This window comes from Ambystoma mexicanum, chromosome 11 (genome assembly GCF_040938575.1).
Source record: "Ambystoma mexicanum isolate Mex_15411 chromosome 11, UKY_AmexF1_1, whole genome shotgun sequence".
NCBI classification, from domain to species: domain Eukaryota; kingdom Metazoa; phylum Chordata; class Amphibia; order Caudata; family Ambystomatidae; genus Ambystoma; species Ambystoma mexicanum.
The window spans coordinates 821688970-821708178 of NC_090934.1; the positions used below are offsets into that span (position 1 = coordinate 821688970).

At 45.8% G+C, this 19209-nt stretch overlaps 4 non-coding genes across 4 annotated transcripts; all 4 read right to left on the reverse strand.

Moving 5' to 3' along the window:
- Window positions 1-352: 352 nt before the first annotated feature.
- Window positions 353-424, reverse strand: TRNAW-CCA (transfer RNA tryptophan (anticodon CCA)). Its single transcript has one exon. It is a non-coding gene; the product is annotated as a tRNA-Trp (tRNA).
- A 313-nt stretch (window positions 425-737) lies between these two features.
- Window positions 738-811, reverse strand: TRNAN-GUU (transfer RNA asparagine (anticodon GUU)). The gene has a single exon. It is a non-coding gene; the product is annotated as a tRNA-Asn (tRNA).
- Window positions 812-2601: 1790 nt separating this feature from the next.
- TRNAW-CCA (transfer RNA tryptophan (anticodon CCA)) lies at window positions 2602-2673 on the reverse strand. Its single transcript has one exon. It is a non-coding gene; the product is annotated as a tRNA-Trp (tRNA).
- A 313-nt stretch (window positions 2674-2986) lies between these two features.
- TRNAN-GUU (transfer RNA asparagine (anticodon GUU)) lies at window positions 2987-3060 on the reverse strand. The gene has a single exon. It is a non-coding gene; the product is annotated as a tRNA-Asn (tRNA).
- Window positions 3061-19209: the final 16149 nt, after the last annotated feature.

The following is a 19209-nucleotide window of genomic DNA, read 5'->3' on the forward strand; positions in this document are numbered from 1 at the left end:
GCAGCATTCAGCGATTACACGAAAATATTGACAGCGCTAGGAGGCCATGCAAATGGCAGAGGTATGCTTTACAAAGCCCACGAAGCGTGCACAAAACAGCACATCAGTCAGGCCCACTTGAAGAGATGGTTAAGAGGAAATACTTCTGCTGCATCCAGTAAAACATAGAGATTGGCCTGCTTTAAAGGTTGACCATGTCCTTCATGGGTGTCTGTCAATATGATACTTCCCTGCTGCAAAGCTTACATTCGAAACGCCAGAACAACTAGGCCCAGAGCACAAAGATGCAGTCAGGTTGAAATAACGAGATACTGAAGAGCAATTTTGTATTTCAGAGTGGGAAAAGCAAGTATGACCCCGACGTGATTTGAACACACAACCTTCTGATCTGGAGTCAGACGCGCTACCATTGCGCCACGAGGTCCTTGTGGCAGTCCACCTGGTGTGTCTGATGACAGAATAAAGGTAGGAGACGTACATGCACCTGCAGAGCCTCATTGCTTCTTTAAGTAGACTGGCTAGGATAGCTTCCTTCTGTGCATCAGTACACGCTGCAGCCAAACCCTTCCCATGAAGTCTTGATGTTTATGAATTGAATGGCAAGTTTTGAAAAACTAAAGCAAGCGAGAAGAATTGCTTACAGTTTATTGGATTTTTTGGACGTCAGCAGACGAGACCTGCGAGAGGTAAACAGAAGTTCATAGTTGGTCATGCTGAATTCTTGAGCCAAAATGCATCGTCCCTGGGTGGGCTTGAACCACCATCCTTTCGGTTAACAGCCGAACGCGCTAACCGATTGCGCCACAGAGACTCATGCAGTGCTTACACTGGGGCCTGATTGGTGTGCTGTTTGCTTATGCTTCCCAGGCAACCTGAAAATATTTCTAAAATAGCTCTATTTCCCACAGCAAATCAGGGTATCAAGCACTTCCCTACCTCCCCTAATCCACAAACACAGGGGATTTAGTAGAGGACAGAGCCCATCAACAGTGCACCAAATGTCCTCTGTGTAGGCATAACTTGCTATGAGGAGAAAGCCACAGTTGCGCACTTTTGTTAAAAGGGGACAGTAGGCTGAACCCAGAGAACACGGGAGAAATGACTCAGGTTTACTGAGTGGAACACTCTGTGTCTTTGTGCCAAAAACAGCAGCGTCTTTTCGGTTAACAGCCGAACGCGCTAACCAATTGTGCCACAGAGACTCACTGGCATGTGTGTTCTGCCTTTGGCCTGATTGCATTGCTATTTTTTTCTGATTGGCAGAAAACCTGAACTTTTTTCTGAAAAAGGCATGCCTCTCTTAGCACTGCAGTGCATTAGACTGCTCCCTTGCTTCCCTGAGTCCCCAAATACACAACCACCTTGGGCACAATAGAAGACATATTCCAGCAGATTTAGCAAGAGTGCACCAAGGCTTCTATATGTAGGTACCTTGCTGAGAAGCAAGACCTGAAGTTGCATTCTTCTGTTAAAAGAGGGCAGCAGAGTGCACCAAGAGAACTTGGGGGAAGTAGCTTATGTTAACTACTTGCCATGATCTTTATAGATCCCTCTGTTTGACTGGGTGAATTCTAATTTCTGGGGTAGAGTAAGCAATTTTTGGATCTAGATGCTGTGCGCAACAGGAATGCTATATACTGCACTGTACTGCTACTGAAAAGTTACCAATTTTACAGGATGTTCAGGTAAGCTTTGTTTCAGAAAACAACTTGCTAGAGGCCCTAGGACAGATTACTGGGACAAAGGAAGAGGGTTTGGGGATTAGCACATCTCCTATGAAAGGTACAGTCACGCCCGAGACAACTCTGAGTGCCTCCTCAAATTCTAAGAAATGCGAACTGGGGTCCTACGCCTTTTATTGCCAGTGGTTCTTTGTGTTTCAGACAAATGTGCACGCCTCCCAGAGCCCCTTGCAATGCACTTAGGGAAATGGGGGAAGGTGCTGTGAAACCCTCTCGCTGACAATGTCTCTCTTGTCTATAATGTATCTATGAGAGAGCGAGAAATAGGCAATGCGAGAGTGAAAAAGTAAAATGGAAATGTGTCTACTGAGACCAGCATAAGGGGAAATCCTCACAATCCAGGACCGACAGTTGAATGGGAGGGCGCTTACAGGTTTCCGACACCAGACCGGTACCTGAACTCACAAACCCAAACTGCAAAGTGATGGGCATTGCCACTAGACTGCCGACCCCCTTTCGGGGCCCCAGCATATATCCTTTAGTCACACCTAGAGTTCCCAGGACAGTGCAGCATTCAGCGATTACACGAAAATATTGACAGCGCTAGGAGGCCATGCAAATGGCAGAGGTATGCTTTACAAAGCCCACGTAGCGTGCACAAAACAGCACATCAGTCAGGCCCACTTGAAGAGATGGTAAAGAGGAAATACTTCTGCTGCATCCAGTAAAACATAGAGATTGGCCTGCTTTAAAGGTTGACCATGTCCTTCATGGGTGTCTGTCAATATGATACTTCCCTGCTGCAAAGCTTACATTCGAAACGCCAGAACAACTAGGCCCAGAGCACAAAGATGCAGTCAGGTTGAAATAACGAGATACTGAAGAGCAATTTTGTATTTCAGAGTGGGAAAAGGAAGTATGACCCCGACGTGATTTGAACACACAACCTTCTGATCTGGAGTCAGACGCGCTACCATTGCGCCACGAGGTCCTTGCGGCAGTCCACCTGGTGTGTCTGATGACAGAATAAAGGTAGGAGACGTACATGGACCTGCAGAGCCTCATTGCTTCTTTAAGTAGACTGGCTAGGATAGATTCCTTCTGTGCATCAGTACACGCTGCAGCCAAACCCTTCCCATGAAGTCTTGATGTTTATGAATTGAATGGCAAGTTTTGAAAAACTAAAGCAAGCGAGAAGAATTGCTTACAGTTTATTGGATTTTTTGGACGTCAGCAGACGAGACCTGCGAGAGGTAAACAGAAGTTCATAGTTGGTCATGCTGAATTTTTGAGCCAAAATGCATCGTCCCTGGGTGGGCTTGAACCACCAACCTTTCGGTTAACAGCCGAACGCGCTAACCGATTGCGCCACAGAGACTCATGCAGTGCTTACACTGGGGCCTGATTGGTGTGCTGTTTCCTTATGCTCCCCAGGCAACCTGAAAATATTTCTAAAATAGCTCTATTTCCCACAGCAAATCAGGGTATCAAGCACTTCCCTACCTCCCGTAATCCACAAACACAGGGGATTTAGTAGAGGACAGAGCCCATCAACAGTGCACCAAAAGCCCTCTGTGTAGGCATAACTTGCTATGAGGAGAAAGCCACAGTTGCGCACTTGTGTTAAAAGGGGACAGTAGGCTGAACCCAGAGAACACGGGAGAAATGACTCAGGTTTACTGAGTGGAACACTCTGTGTCTTTGTGCCCAAAACAGCAGCGTCTTTTCGGTTAACAGCCGAACGCGCTAACCAATTGCGCCACAGAGACTCACTGGCATGTGTGTTCTGCCTTTGGCCTGATTGCATTGCTATTTTTTTCTGATTGGCAGAAAACCTGAACTTTTTTCTGAAAAAGGCATGCCTCTCTTAGCACTGCAGTGCATTAGACTGCTCCCTGTGGGATGTATTTACCCATGCATTCGAGCCCTACCTCAAAACTGTGCAGTACTGACATGGAAAACATCATGATGGCCAGAGCTTCCCAGAAAATGCACAGGGAAGTGCATGAAGAATAGGCTGCCACCCATTTTTGCCGATGTTATGGGCACAGAAGGACACTGCCTAAAACCACCATTGGACTACCCACACAGTAGTCTGAAACCATTGGGAATGGCAATGCTGATTGCCAAAAGCAAACCCATAACTGTGGAGAATTCATTTTCTTAAATCCCAAAAAGGGGTGCAGTACCAGTACTCACCACTATCCAAAAGCCGGCATTTTAAAACAACACCAGATTTTACTTTTTGCAAAACTGAATAAATGAACCCAAAACAGGCCAAAGAAAGACTTACTGAGAGGTGGATACAATCTAAAGTTATATTCTGAAGTGACTTGAAGGTTTATAACAAGACTGGCTGCGCTGTGGATTTCAGCAGTTTAAGTAAATTTGGACTGAAAGACACTAAAAAAAATCTAAATGTTTAAATTGACTGAGTGACCTACTTTTGAGTGTCACATAGGTTGCAATTGTTTAAATGTCATAGTTTTAAACTTAGAATCAGCATTCTAGCTGCAGATGTAAAAATGTTTAGTTTTATTTGAATGCAGGAACTGGGGAACAAAAAGTGACATTTTATCTGAAACTTGGCTTAAGGAACTGAATTCTGCCTGGCAACTACCCCCATCAGGAGTGAAACTTGAGTCACAGCTGTGTTCCCAGGCCTAGCTGCCCTTTTGCTGCTCACACCAAAAGGGATATGACACTTCCCTGATTGAATTACCTGGGCTCTGCAGGAAATTGAACAAAGCCCTGTCCTGACTCAGGCAAATGTTTTATTGGCGGGAGTCGTAAATGGAGCTTCCTCTTGGCAGAAGCTGGGAGGGGCAGGGTCTCTGAGCTTGGCAGAAACTGGAAAGACTGGTTTCTGTACCATGTGACCTGAAAAGACACACCTCTATAGCCAGAATATGGTTTTAGAAAAAGATGAATAACTCATAGTACGGACTTGTGAAAATTATTTAAATGATACCATAATTCTTGTGATTTTTCTGCCCACATTTTAAGAGGTTTTTTGAACCGGTGGCATGTTCAGGGGGGATTTAGCGGAAAAGAGGATATTACTCAAAATGTGTGCATGTGAAAAATCAGACACTTCATCAACTAATGTCCATACTCCTTGCGCACATGTGTGTAAATTTGGGTCAATGTCCGGAATTGCAAAATCAGTTAAAAAGTGAAATATGTGCCATTTCTGAATGCAAGCCCCCAGGAAGAGCAGAGTTTGAACAGGGTATACCTCCTGTAATGCATGATGGGTGAAGATGATTTTAAAACAACATGTACCTCTGCAAATATGTATTTGGGTTCAAATCTAGATTTGTGTGTAAGTTGACAGGAGGAGTGGACTTTCTGCAGGCTGTAAAATGACATCACTCTGACACAACTTAGCTCCCTCAATCAAATGAGAAATGGAAGTTTGACCAATTAGAAGCTGAGAGAGAGGTAGGGTCAGTGATGCTAGAACACACCCACATTCTAAACACATAAAAGCAGACAGACAGGACAGATAGAGACTTTCCAATCCATTTGCAGCTGGAAGCTCTGCCGGGAAAATCCATACTTTACCTCCATCAATCTCCAGAGAAAGCTGTGCAGAAAGATCCAGACTTTAAATCCCTCAATCTTCAGAATCCAGAGAGAGAGCAGACCCAGATCACTGTGAAGTGCAGAGACCAGAGTCCCGTCTAAAACCTGACCAGATCCATGGCGAGGCCCATTTCACTCAAGAATATAGTGTGAGTACCTAGAAAACTGTGCAGAACCAATCTCTTAGTTAAAATAATATAATTCAAATCTATTTTAATCTAAGTAGAACTGTCTCCTAACTGTCACCTGTCATTTTCTAGTTGCAAGCTGCACTTGTCTTTTTGAACTTTAAAATTTCAAATCTGAAAAACGACCTTTATTTAATCGCAACCGTTTGTGCTAGAGACTTGCAGTAACTTTCCCCTGAAAGCTGAGAATCGTGGCTTTCCTACGAACCTAGAACCGCATTCCTACCCCCTATAGTTTTGCCGTAATCGTGAAAAACGCACTCGCGAATTTTGCCGCGATTTGCAAATTTCTCCACGTGTGAAAACAGAAGCTTCTTGCTTTCAGTTGCTAAAAATTCATTTAACCTGCTAGTTACACCCTAGATCCTTGCTAAAGTGAGCCTGGACTAATATTAACTAGATACCACTCACCCTGAACTTCTAGAGGGAATTAAAAGCAAATTTAGCATATTTTTCACTTAATTGCCAGCACATATAAAAGCATTTTGCCTGTGTTTTCAACGTCTGTAGTCTAAGTTGCTGGGTGAACTGAATTACGTTTGAATTGCATTTCTGAGAACTGTGTGCTTCCTTCCATTTCCTTGCATTGCATAAAAGGGGGGGGTGAATTGTCTAAGAAAGTGATTACATTGTCTTTTGCTGAAATCCTATCAAGTTATTTTCTTTGCTGCATTTCATTCAACATTGCATCCCTCCGAAATCTATAAAGCATTCTCTACCACATTATTCTTCTGTCCCTATTTACCAGTGTGCTACCTTATCCATTTCATGTCAACTCCTTAGTGATTATAAAGAAGTGTGCTAGTGCCAGATTCTCCGTTGTTAATCTTTATCATATCAGATTAAGTGTGATATTCAATTATTAATTTATTATAAAGTGTGATATATATATCTATATTGTTTAAAGTATCAATTAAACCTTTTAACTTGCAAAACAGAACTACTTCTTGGCTCAGTGGGGTCAGGGGGATTCCAACAGAGGGGTGTTATATAGGGGTAGTCATCCAGAACGCATGAACTGGACATAAAGATATATCAATAAGGGTTTTCATTCAGTATTCTAGACTAGGCGTTGACTTGGCTGTAGTGCTGAATTGAATCCTCTTACAAAATTGGGGGCTCGGGCCGGACGTTTGGGTTAGAATACCACTTGTGCAGCTTAATACAGCGTGCCAGCTGACCAGATACACATATCCAGTCGGATCACCACGCTGCATTACGCTGTGAAGCATTCCTCAAAAGGGACACTCCAAGAAAAGTTCTGTTCTGCAAAAATAAAATACAAACTTCTGTAAGTCAGGACAGAGACCAATCTCTAGAATGACGACCTTGGTAGATATGAAAATAGCCAGAGAGCACTTCTTACATAAACTATTTGTGAGAGGTGAATGGGCTGAGCAGGGCCAGGATGCCTGGTTGCAGGCCATCACGCGACAGGTCACTCAAACAGGGTCAGACCTATGGAGAGATCAGGGTCCATTACATGTGGCCCTGAGTGAACTATATATGGCTCCTAAGGCCAAAGATGAACACAATAAGATTGTTAGGATAGCGGCATATTTATATTTATGTATGGGAGCCATACAGAATAAATGTGCTGAAGGCCCTGATCTGGCAAAAAGGCAACAGATGGCGTTAGAGAAGGCCCAATCTGATCTGGACTCTTCTGAGCAAAGGCTGCACAGGAGCCAGGAGTCAGAAAATGAGACCAGGCAGTACATCACTAAAATAAAGGAGGATATGGATGTGCTGCAAAAGGAAAAGTCAGAACAGGATACCAGATTTCTGGCCTTGCAGAAGGAACACCAAGAAGGTTTGGACTCCCTACTGCAAAGCCAGAAAAAGCTGGAGCAACAACTGGACTTCAACAGGGTATGTGCTGAGCAGGTAGTCACCCTGCAAGGCCACCTAGATAGAGTGAAGGCAGAGAGCAACAAACTAATTCTGAAAGACCTGGATACCCAGGCAGAGTTTGATCAGGAGCGCCAGAAAGCTGGTGCCTTCCAAAGGCAAAGGGACGACCTGGCAGCACAGATGCAGGCTCTCAGTCAGGAAAGAGACACCATAGGCCAGGAAGTCTGCCATTTAAAAAGGAAAATGGAAGAAAATCACCTGGCCCTCCAGGGGCTGGGTGACCTCCAAAAAGAAAACCAGAACTTGGTAGAGCACACCAGAAGGGTGGAAGATGCTCTGGCAATAAAGGAGCAGGCCGTTAGGGATGGGACTCAGGAGGTAAACCTCCTGCAGCAAAGACTGGCCCAGTTCTCCAGGACCAACCAGGAAGCACAGAGGGAAAATGAGGCCCTCTGTCAACACAATGATAGGCTCCAACAACAGGTAGCGATGCAGGAGAGACTGATAGAGTCTAGTAAGGCCTTGACTGAGGAACTGAAAGCACAAATGCAGGCTCTTGCATTGCAACAGGGAGCAGGGGCGGATAGAGATGAGGACCGCTGGGAAAGAGAGACTCCTGACCATAACCTCAGGAGCCCTAACACCAGGGGCCTTCATCTCTCCCAGTCCCTGGACTCTACCACCCCCATGTCCCCAGGCGCACATGAGCACAGGGCCACAGGGATGGCAGATTACTATCCAGCTAAAAGTATGGGGCTCATAGGCCAGTACCACTCAGGAATGGATGGGCGGGCATCTGGGCATGGGCACCCAAGCATGATGCAATTCAGTGGGGAACCCCGGGAGAATAGGCCCATTAAGGGCATCCTGAAAACCTCTGCCCAGTTAGGTCAGTGGAGGGGGTACCCATCAAATCCTGGCAACAAGGAGGAATCTGAAGACTCCTCTGAACTGCGCAGGACACAGGAGACCAGGTCCCCACATCCTGCCAGCCATTCCCAGGCTCGCAGAATCCGGGAAAACCTGGAAGAACAGACGGGAACCTCTGGGAGCAGTGCCTCTGAGTCCGAGGACGAATGGACAAGGGTTACCCGAACCAAAAAGGCCAATAAGGCAAAAAGGGCCTTGCTTAAGGACCCCTTAAAGCAGATTAAGGCGATCAGGAGCGTCATCACGCCTTACCATAAGAACGCTAAGTATTCTGTTTGGGAGCACTTAGAGTTGTTTGAACAAATGATGGAGACTTTCCATTTGAAGGACAGCCAAAGCTGTATTCAATATGTAAAGTGGACCTTCTCCCCGGAATACTCCAGTTTCTTTGCGGGGCTGGAGGACCAAAATCATTTAAGATGGTCCACCTATAAGGCGGCCATCTTGAAACATTTTTCTGTTCACAGAAATCCTCAAGAGGCTCGCAAGGCAGCCTACAATTTGCAATGTGGGGAGGATCAGGCCCCACAAGAATTTGTGCAGGAGTTAAAGCGTGCTTTTGCACAGACCACAAGAAGGGTGCGCACGGATAGCAGAGAATTTATAAATACGTTTTTCCACGCCTTGCCCAAATATATCATGACCCAGCTCGTGAGGGATTTTCACGAGAAAAGATCTTTAGACTGGGTCATTGAACAGGCTACCCGGATCTATGAGGTGCAGAAACCGATACATAGCAAAAGTAATGCCCAGAAAAACCCCAAAGCCAACAGCACCCCTGCTGCTGCCAAGGTGGCAGAGGTAAAGGTCACCCCCGTTTTGGATTTGGAGATGGGGGGGCCTAAAAACCTACCTGCACCTAATAATGCTAGGCCCAGGAGGTCCTTGGGTCAGTCACAGACAGGGAGCCAAGGAGGCAGCCCCACAAATGGGGTCCCTCGCTCTCCTGATTATGTAAGTCCCCGTTACAAGGGAAATCGACCCATCCTGGGTTATGTGTGGACTCCTCCAGCACAAGGGGGGGGGATCCAGCCAAGCACCTAACCCAGGGAACTTCCCTCCCAACTTCCCACAGGAGGGCAGAAATTCTCCAAATCCTGGGCAGAACTTTTTCCCCAGGTATCCACCCAATTTCCAACCCCAAAATCATCCATCCTTCTTTCCCCAATTCCCTGAGCCCAGACAACCTAATCCGGGAGAGGGGAGGCCAAGGGTGGAGGGGTACCCAAATCTTCCCAACCAGGGGTACTACCAAAGAAGGGATAGCTACCCTTCCCGGGATCAGCCCAGGGGAGAAAACAGGGCCCCGTATCAGCCTGAGCGGGTTTCCCAGTTAGAGCGCCAGGTTCAAAACATGGCGCGGGATCTGGGTCACATACTGAGGGCTCAGCAGAACCCTCAGATCAGCATGCCGGCGCAGAACGCACCCAACTCTGGACCTGGTGCTCCAGAACAATGACGGGGGCAGCACCCCGATAACTCACCGGTTCCCAGGGAGGAGGCACAAGGGGAAGGGGGGTGTAAAGCCTTGGAGGAAGCTTCCTTCCTCACTTGTAAACAGACCCTGGAAACCCAGGAACCGGAAACAAAATCTCTTGCCCCTGAAAGTCTGCCTCCTAAGGAGCAGAGGGGGGGTAGGAGAAACAAAAGACCCAAACAGACTCAGTTTGAGGAGGAGGTACAGGTCTTCCAATTTGAGGGAGAGGGATCCTCAGAGGATCCTGGGAAAAGGATCTTCTCCTTCAGAGAGGGGGGAACACCTCCCAAAGAAAAATGGGTCCCTAGGGATGCAAATCCAGATTGGGGAGATGTGGAGACTGAGCTACCGCCACCCACCATCTCATCCCAGAACCAACCGCAAGAAAATCCCCTGGTTCAAACCCATCCTGGTGACTGCCTCCAAAAAGGGGGGGGCGGCCCAGAACCGGAGCCAGGGGAACCCACAATGGCTCTGATCTCCAGTTGCCAAATTTTTCTTTCAGATTCCCAAGGCTCTCCACAGAATTCTGCCCAAATCTCTTCGCTAGCGATGTCCAAAACCAGAAAATTAGCCCACCAGTTGTCCAAAAATGTGCATTATCTGTGCCCCCTTGAGGAGAAGGAGGGAAGATATTATGCCCCGGTACAAGTACAGGGGCAGGGTACAATTTTGGCACTGGTGGACACTGGATCTCAAGCTACCCTTCTGTCCAGAAGGGCCTTTGACGAACTGAATGCAAGAAGGGGAGAGAATTACCAAATTCCTCTCACCTCTCTTCCTGGGCAACTCCAGAACTTTGACGGGAAGGAAATTCCCGTCGAGGGGACGGCAGATTTGGACATTAAAATTGGGCGACACAAGTTGAAACACCCGGTCATAGTTGTGGCCCCAGAGGGCACCCCTTGTTTACTAGGGAATGACCTCCTGAGAAGGTTGTCACCCCTAATAGATTGCGTAAACAAGGTCCTCTGGACCCAGACTAGCCGACCAATAAAATTAAAACGGAGTGTCAACCATGTTAGTTTAAACAGCACCTGCCACATGGTTGAACAAAAATCTGACCAAGTAGAATTTCACTTCCAGAATAGCCAAATTCCAGACGTGACAGTAATAGCAGTAGGACAACAGACTGGTGATGGAGGGTCCTCTCTATTTCTGAAAATCAACCTTCCTTCCAGTTTAAAGTGGTATTCCACAATGGAAGGAAACACCCTGAAATTCTATACTAATCCACAATCAGAAACTCCCACTCCTACAGTCCAGAAAGATGTGAAATTCACTCAGAGCCTGGCTGATATTCAGCAAATTGGAGAGCAGTTGTTCATCCCTGTTCAGTTAAATGATGGGAAGGACTCTGTTCTCGCTCGAGTGTGTGTGAACAACGGTAAGAGCTTCATCAGCGAAGCCATGTTTCGCCAACTCCCAAAAGATCCAGCCATTCCCACCTTCAAACTGATAGACAAATGGGAAATGGACCTGGAAGCATCTGATTCCAAACATCTCCTGCCAAGCAGGTGTATGCTCAAAATCTCCATTGGCAACAAGAGCATAGTCCACAATTGTTGGGTCATGCGAGATGTCCCTGCCGCCTTTTACTTAGGCAGTGACATTCGCAATCGCTTTGCCATTAGTTTGGACCTAATAAACTTCAAAGCTTGGTCCCGATTAGCGGATAATCCCATGGGCTTTGATGATCCAGAAAAAGCCTTTAGGTCAGCTCAATTGCTACCTTATGCAGTTGAAATTCAGATTAAAGAGGAAGTCACCATCCCAGAAAGGACCCGACAATTCTCCCTGGAAGTGAAAGTTAAAAGGGGACAAGAGTTGAAAAACCCTGATGCTTACATACATCTAAACGCTTCTCTCCAACAGCAAGGGTTGGGGGTAAACCCAACTCCATTAGTCAACATAGAACATGACACCATTCCAATAGAGGTGGATAACAGCGACTTAAAGAGTATTACTCTAGCCGCAGGCACCATTATTGGAATGGCGGTTGATGACCGACATTTTTCCATTGATTTAGGTAATGAACTGTTAGGACCAATCCCCAAGGACTGTTTTGACAGTGACAGTGAGGACAACACAACACCAGACAGGATTTTTACCCGGCATGGGGGGAACTTCCTGGTGTACACTTCCTGCCCCTATGGTAAGGAAGATGTGACTTGTGACTTCAGGAGGGATGAGGTGATTTTCCAGGTCCATGAGGGCTGCCTTTCCCACCTGAAGCCTCCGGTCCAAATCAGCACTCTAACCAGGGACTTCTCCACCCAGCTGGAGGAGGCCGCTGAAATAGCCAAACCAGAAGTCTTTCCAGGCTTCAGGCAGATGGTGGAAGATAGAGTCAACCTAGCTGATGCCTGTGTGACTCTGGAACAAAAGCAAAAGTTGAAACAAGTTTTCTTGGATTTCCAAGATCTCTTTGCGGTAGACTCATATGACTGTGGTCGCACTGACATCCACACAACAACAATCCCCACGGACCCTGGCATGACTCCTGTGTTTGTGAAGCAATATCACTTGCCTCTCGCATCAATGGAGTGACTTACGGAAATAATTAAGAACCTTGAGTCCCGGGGAATAATCCGTCCAGTCCACAGCACCTTCAATAATCCGGTGCTGGGAATATTGAAGCCAAACGGCCAGTGGAGACTCTGCGCCGACCTCAGGGAGCTCAACAAACGGGTCCACACTTCCCGATGGCCTCTTCCCTACATTGACCAAGGGCTGGCCCAGATCCAGGGGTCACAGGTATTCACCACAATCGACCTGACCAATGGATACTGGACCGTGCCTGTCAGCAGGGAGGACCAATACAAACTTGCTTTTACCTTTGGGGGCCAGCAGTACACATGGACCCGGACTCCCTTCGGATACCTTAACTCCGGTAATGAGTTCAACATTTTCCTACATAAGGCCATGCCCGACCTGGGTGCGAGGGGTAACCTGGCTTATGTAGATGATGTCCTCGTCAAAAGTTCATCTGTGGAGGAACACATAGCGGAGATCCGTTATGTTCTGATGCAGTTGAGGGCCGCCGGAGCAAAACTTTCCTTTCAGAAAGCACAGTGGTGTAGAACCCGTGTTAATTTCTTGGGGCATGAGATTACTCCTCAGGGTCTCTGTCCCCAGGAAAAGAAAGTGGAAGCACTTCAGAAACTGAAAGACCCCACAACTCTGCGAGAACTAAGGAGCCTCCTTGGACTGACTAATTACAGCAGAAAGTTCATTGAGGGATACGCAGAGATCACCAGACCCCTGATTCATCTCCTGAATGGGGGGGTGAAGTGGGAATGGGGTCCAGAACAATCCGAGGCGGTAAAACAACTCAAAAGAAGCCTCTCACAAGCGCCTTGCCTAGCTTACCCTGTCAGAAACAAGGAGTTCTTCCTGGAGACGGGGTTCTCTAATACGTGCTTGACGGCAGTATTATACCAAAAGCATGACAAGGTCAATAAAGTAATCTCCTATGCGAGCAAAACTTTATCCTCTGTGGAGGAAAAATTCAACGATTGTGAGAAGGCACTCCTGGCGACGGTGTGGGCATTGAAGAATTACCGCCCGTTTATCCAGGAGGAACACATCATAGTGGAGACTCCACACCAGCCTCTGCAATATCTCCAAAGTGATAGAATCCGGGCCGGAAATGTGAGTAATTCCCGAATCACTTCCTGGATTCTATCAATGCAAGGCTTTCCTGTGGAGGTCAGATATGGCCAAAACAAGAAGAGTCCCCTCGCGCAAGGTCTGGCTGACTTGCATGATTGTGCCAGAGAAAACTGTCTCGAGGACGAAAGTCTAAAAATCAAGGACAACACGGAGGCATACCTTAATTCCCCACACAGTCTTTGAAGAGGACAAGTGTGAGGGAATGCCCACTGTCTATGTGGATGGATGCTCTTACCATGTTGACAACGACGGGGAGAAAGAACTGGTGGCTGGCGTAGGGAATGCATGGGTGAATGAGTCCCCAGAACCCTCCGCTGGATACAAAATTGGTCCCCGAAGTAGTCAGGTGGCAGAATTGATGGCTGTGCATCAGGCCATCCTCACTGCTGTCCAGCATCAACTCCACGAACTGGTCATAATCACAGATTCGGATTATGTACGGAACGGGTTCGTGGAGCACCTGGTTAATTGGAAAACCAGAGGCATGTTATGTGCTAACAACAAACCCTTGAAGCATGGGAAGTTGATCCAAAACATCGATGATCTGGTCACGTCGAATGGGATGACCATCTATTGGAAAAAGATCAAGGGTCATTCCAAAGTAGAGGGACCAGACAAAACTGGAAATGACTTAGCTGATCAGCTGGCCAAAACCGGGGCCATCCAAGGAGATCTAATTGAGATTGAGTCCCTGTTGGGGGAAATCCAGGTCCCTGCTATCACTAGGTCCCAGACGAATGCTCACAACGACCTTTCAATTGTACAATGGAGTAAGGAGACCCCTGATGCTGATTTGATTACCGCTCAGAAGGGGGATCCAATTATTGGTAAATTTTACCAGCACCTTGAGGACCCTGAGAACTTTCCCCTGACGGATACCGATTACATTGGGAAAGAGGACCTAAGAGTGTTGATGAAATGTCCAAAAATGTTCCGGATCCAAGACGGTTTGTTGGTAAGGAAATCCAAAGCTGGCCACGATCAGTGGGTGGTTCCTACCTCATTCCGAAGCCTGATGTTAAGTCACGCCCATGATGCGGCCACCGCCGGTCATAGGGGGTTTCACACAACACTGGAAATCTTAAGAGAGGTTGCATACTGGCCACACATGGGGCAGGACCTCGACCAATATTTGAAGGGGTGTCTTGTGTGTGCAATTTCAGCCATCATCCCTCACGCACCGTGCGCCTCTCCAAAAGCGGGGGATGACCCTGCCATGGTCAGATTTACAAATCGACTTTGTTGGCCCTGTGATTCGCTCTGCTAGGGGGAATAAGTACATGTTGACTGTGACATGCTTGTTTACCAAGTGGGTGGAATGTCTCCCAGCCCCAAATTGCAAGGCAGAAACTGCAGCTGCCTTGATGATTAACCACATCTTTTCCCGTTTTGGTCTACCTCAAAGGATTGAGTCAGACAGAGGTAGCCACTTCACCAGTGAAGTAATGACAAAGATGTGGGAGATACTGGGGGTCAAGAGAAAGCTACACATTGCTTACCGGCCAGCTTCTTCTGGGGCAGTAGAGAGATATAACCGGACAATTGTGAGCATATTAAAGAAGTTTGTGGCAGATTCTGGGCCAAATTGGGATATCCGATTACCTCTGGTCCTAATGGCCATCAGATCTACCCCTTCATCTGCAACCAAAATGTCACCATTTGAGTTGATGACTGGGCGCAAGATGGTGCTTCCGCAGCATTTGCTCTATAGGACCCAAGAGCAGACACTGATAAATGCCTCCACAACTCATGAGTATGTGGAGAATTTAAGGAAACACCTTCAACATGCTTTTGCTTATGCTCAGCGGAATCTAGAAAGATCGGCTGATAGCATGAAGACCCACTATGACCTGAAAACTTCCAGGAAGGAATATCAGGTGGGAGACCGGGTCTATCTATACAACTTCCAAAGGAACCAGGCCAAGCAGCGCAAATTTTTGCCTACATGGAAGGGACCCTTTGAGATCATCGACAAGATCTCTGCTGTGGCCTACAAAATCCACATCCCCAAAGGTCCTTTGGCAGCGGGGGAAGACAAGTGGGTCCACATAAACCAGTTGAAATGTTGCCATCCCAGGCACACTCTGCAACAACTGGAGGAATCCTCTGGAATCCTAGCGGGCACTGTCTCAGACTAATTCAGTTCCAACCATAAAACATACCACATCTAGTCTCTAAAATATTGTGATTTGCATGAAACTGTCTCTTAGTTATACTGTTTTTTTTTTCAAAATAAGAAAGTAATGTTTTGTTATGATGAAATTCATATGCTGCCCCACTATCTCAACAGTGGTGGAAAAACGTCTATGAGTAGGTATTGCCGCTTTTGCCTTATCATCCTAGGAGAGATGAAACCATGGAGAATGACCAAGGAGGACGATCCGGAGACCGCGAGCAGAGACGCAACGGGCCCGGGGTACCGCCCAATCTTCCCATCAGGACCGGCGAGGAGAACCGATCGATCAGTACCGGATGGAGGAAAAGATGCTGAACTGTGCCATCTATTGGAAGAAGATGAGGAAACATCCCAGGTCTTGCGAGTCCCATTCGTGAAATAGAATGGCCATCGCAAGAGGGGGGCTTGTGGGGTGTATTTACGCATGCATTCGAGCCCTACCTCAAAACTGTGCAGTACTGACATGGAAAACATCATGATGGCCAGAGCTTCCCAGAAAATGCACAGGGAAGTGCATGAAGAATAGGCTGCCACCCATTTTTGCCGATGTTATGGGCACAGAAGGACACTGCCTAAAACCACCATTGGACTACCCACACAGTAGTCTGAAACCATTGGGAATGGCAATGCTGATTGCCAAAAGCAAACCCATAACTGTGGAGAATTCATTTTCTTAAATCCCAAAAAGGGGTGCAGTACCAGTACTCACCACTATCCAAAAGCCGGCATTTTAAAACAACACCAGATTTTACTTTTTGCAAAACTGAATAAATGAACCCAAAACAGGCCAAAGAAAGACTTACTGAGAGGTGGATACAATCTAAAGTTATATTCTGAAGTGACTTGAAGGTTTATAACAAGACTGGCTGCGCTGTGGATTTCAGCAGTTTAAGTAAATTTGGACTGAAAGACACTAAAAAAAATCTAAATGTTTAAATTGACTGAGTGACCTACTTTTGAGTGTCACATAGGTTGCAATTGTTTAAATGTCATAGTTTTAAACTTAGAATCAGCATTCTAGCTGCATATGTAAAAATGTTTAGTTTTATTTGAATGCAGGAACTGGGGAACAAAAAGTGACATTTTATCTGAAACTTGGCTTAAGGAACTGAATTCTGCCTGGCAACTACCCCCATCAGGAGTGAAACTTGAGTCACAGCTGTGTTCCCAGGCCTAGCTGCCCTTTTGCTGCTCACACCAAAAGGGATATGACACTTCCCTGATTGAATTACCTGGGCTCTGCAGGAAATTGAACAAAGCCCTGTCCTGACTCAGGCAAATGTTTTATTGGCGGGAGTCGTAAATGGAGCTTCCTCTTGGCAGAAGCTGGGAGGGGCAGGGTCTCTGAGCTTGGCAGAAACTGGAAAGACTGGTTTCTGTACCATGTGACCTGAAAAGACACACCTCTATAGCCAGAATATGGTTTTAGAAAAAGATGAATAACTCATAGTACGGACTTGTGAAAATTATTTAAATGATACCATAATTCTTGTGATTTTTCTGCCCACATTTTAAGAGGTTTTTTGAACCGGTGGCATGTTCAGGGGGGATTTAGCGGAAAAGAGGATATTACTCAAAATGTGTGCATGTGAAAAATCAGACACTTCATCAACTAATGTCCATACTCCTTGCGCACATGTGTGTAAATTTGGGTCAATGTCCGGAATTGCAAAATCAGTTAAAAAGTGAAATATGTGCCATTTCTGAATGCAAGCCCCCAGGAAGAGCAGAGTTTGAACAGGGTATACCTCCTGTAATGCATGATGGGTGAAGATGATTTTAAAAAACATGTACCTCTGCAAATATGTATTTGGGTTCAAATCTAGATTTGTGTGTAAGTTGACAGGAGGAGTGGACTTTCTGCAGGCTGTAAAATGACATCACTCTGACACAACTTAGCTCCCCCAATCAAATGAGAAATGGAAGTTTGACCAATTAGAAGCTGAGAGAGAGGTAGGGTCAGTGATGCTAGAACACACCCACATTCTAAACACATAAAAGCAGACAGACAGGACAGATAGAGACTTTCCAATCCATTTGCAGCTGGAAGCTCTGCCGGGAAAATCCATACTTTACCTCCATCAATCTCCGGAGAAAGCTGTGCAGAAAGATCCAGACTTTAAATCCCTCAATCTTCAGAATCCAGAGAGAGAGCAGACCCAGATCACTGTGAAGTGCAGAGACCAGAGTCCCGTCTAAAACCTGACCAGATCCATGGCGAGGCCCATTTCACTCAAGAATATAGTGTGAGTACCTAGAAAACTGTGCAGAACCAATCTCTTAGTTAAAATAATATAATTCAAATCTATTTTAATCTAAGTAGAACTGTCTCCTAACTGTCACCTGTCATTTTCTAGTTGCAAGCTGCACTTGTCTTTTTGAACTTTAAAATTTCAAATCTGAAAAACGACCTTTATTTAATCGCTCATATCTCCGCAACCGTTTGTGCTAGAGACTTTCAGTAACTTTCCCCTGAAAGCTGAGAATCCTACCCACTATAGTTTTGCCGTAATCCTGAAAAACGCACTCGCGAATTTTGCCGCGATTTGCAAATTTCTCCACGTGTGAAAACAGAAGCTTCTTGCTTTCAGTTGCTAAACATTCGTTTAACCTGCTAGTTACACCCTAGATCCTTGCTAAAGTGAGCCTGGACTAATATTAACTAGATACCACTCACCCTGAACTTCTAGAGGGAATTAAAAGCAAATTTAGCATATTTTTCACTTAATTGCCAGCACATATAAAAGCATTTTGCCTGTGTTTTCAACGTCTGTAGTCTAAGTTGCTGGGTGAAATGAATTACGTTTGAATTGCATTTCTGAGAACTGTGTGCTTCCTTCCATTTCCTTGCATTGCATAAAAGGAGGGGGTGAATTGTCTAAGAAAGTGATTACATTGTCTTTTGCTGAAATCCTATCAAGTTATTTTCTTTACTGCATTTCATTCAACATTGCATCCCTCCGAAATCTATAAAGCATTCTCTACCACATTATTCTTCTGTCCCTATTTACCAGTGTGCTACCTTATCCATTTCATGTCAACTCCTTAGTGATTATAAAGAAGTGTGCTAGTGCCAGATTCTCCGTTGTTAATCTTTATCATATCAGATTAAGTGTGATATTCAATTATTAATTTATTATAAAGTGTGATATATATATCTATATTGTTTAAAGTATCAATTAAACCTTTTAACTTGCAAAACAGAACTACTTCTTGGCTCAGTGGGGTCAGGGGGATTCCAACAGAGGGGTGTTATATAGGGGTAGTCATCCAGAACGCATGAACTGGACATAAAGATATATCAATAAGGGTTTTCATTCAGTATTCTAGACTAGGCGTTGACTTGGCTGTAGTGCTGAATTGAATCCTCTTACATCCCTTGCTTCCCTGAGTCCCCAAATACACAACCACCTTGGGCACAATAGAAGACACATTCCAGCAGATTTAGCAAGAGTGCACCAAGGTTTCTATATGTAGGTACCTTGCTGAGAAGCAAGACCTGCAGTTGCATTCTTCTGTTAAAAGAGGGCAGCAGAGTGCACCAAGAGAACTTGGGGGAAGTAGCTTATGTTAACTACTTGCCATGCTCTTTATAGATCCCTCTGTTTGACTGGGTGAATTCTAATTTCTGGGGTAGAG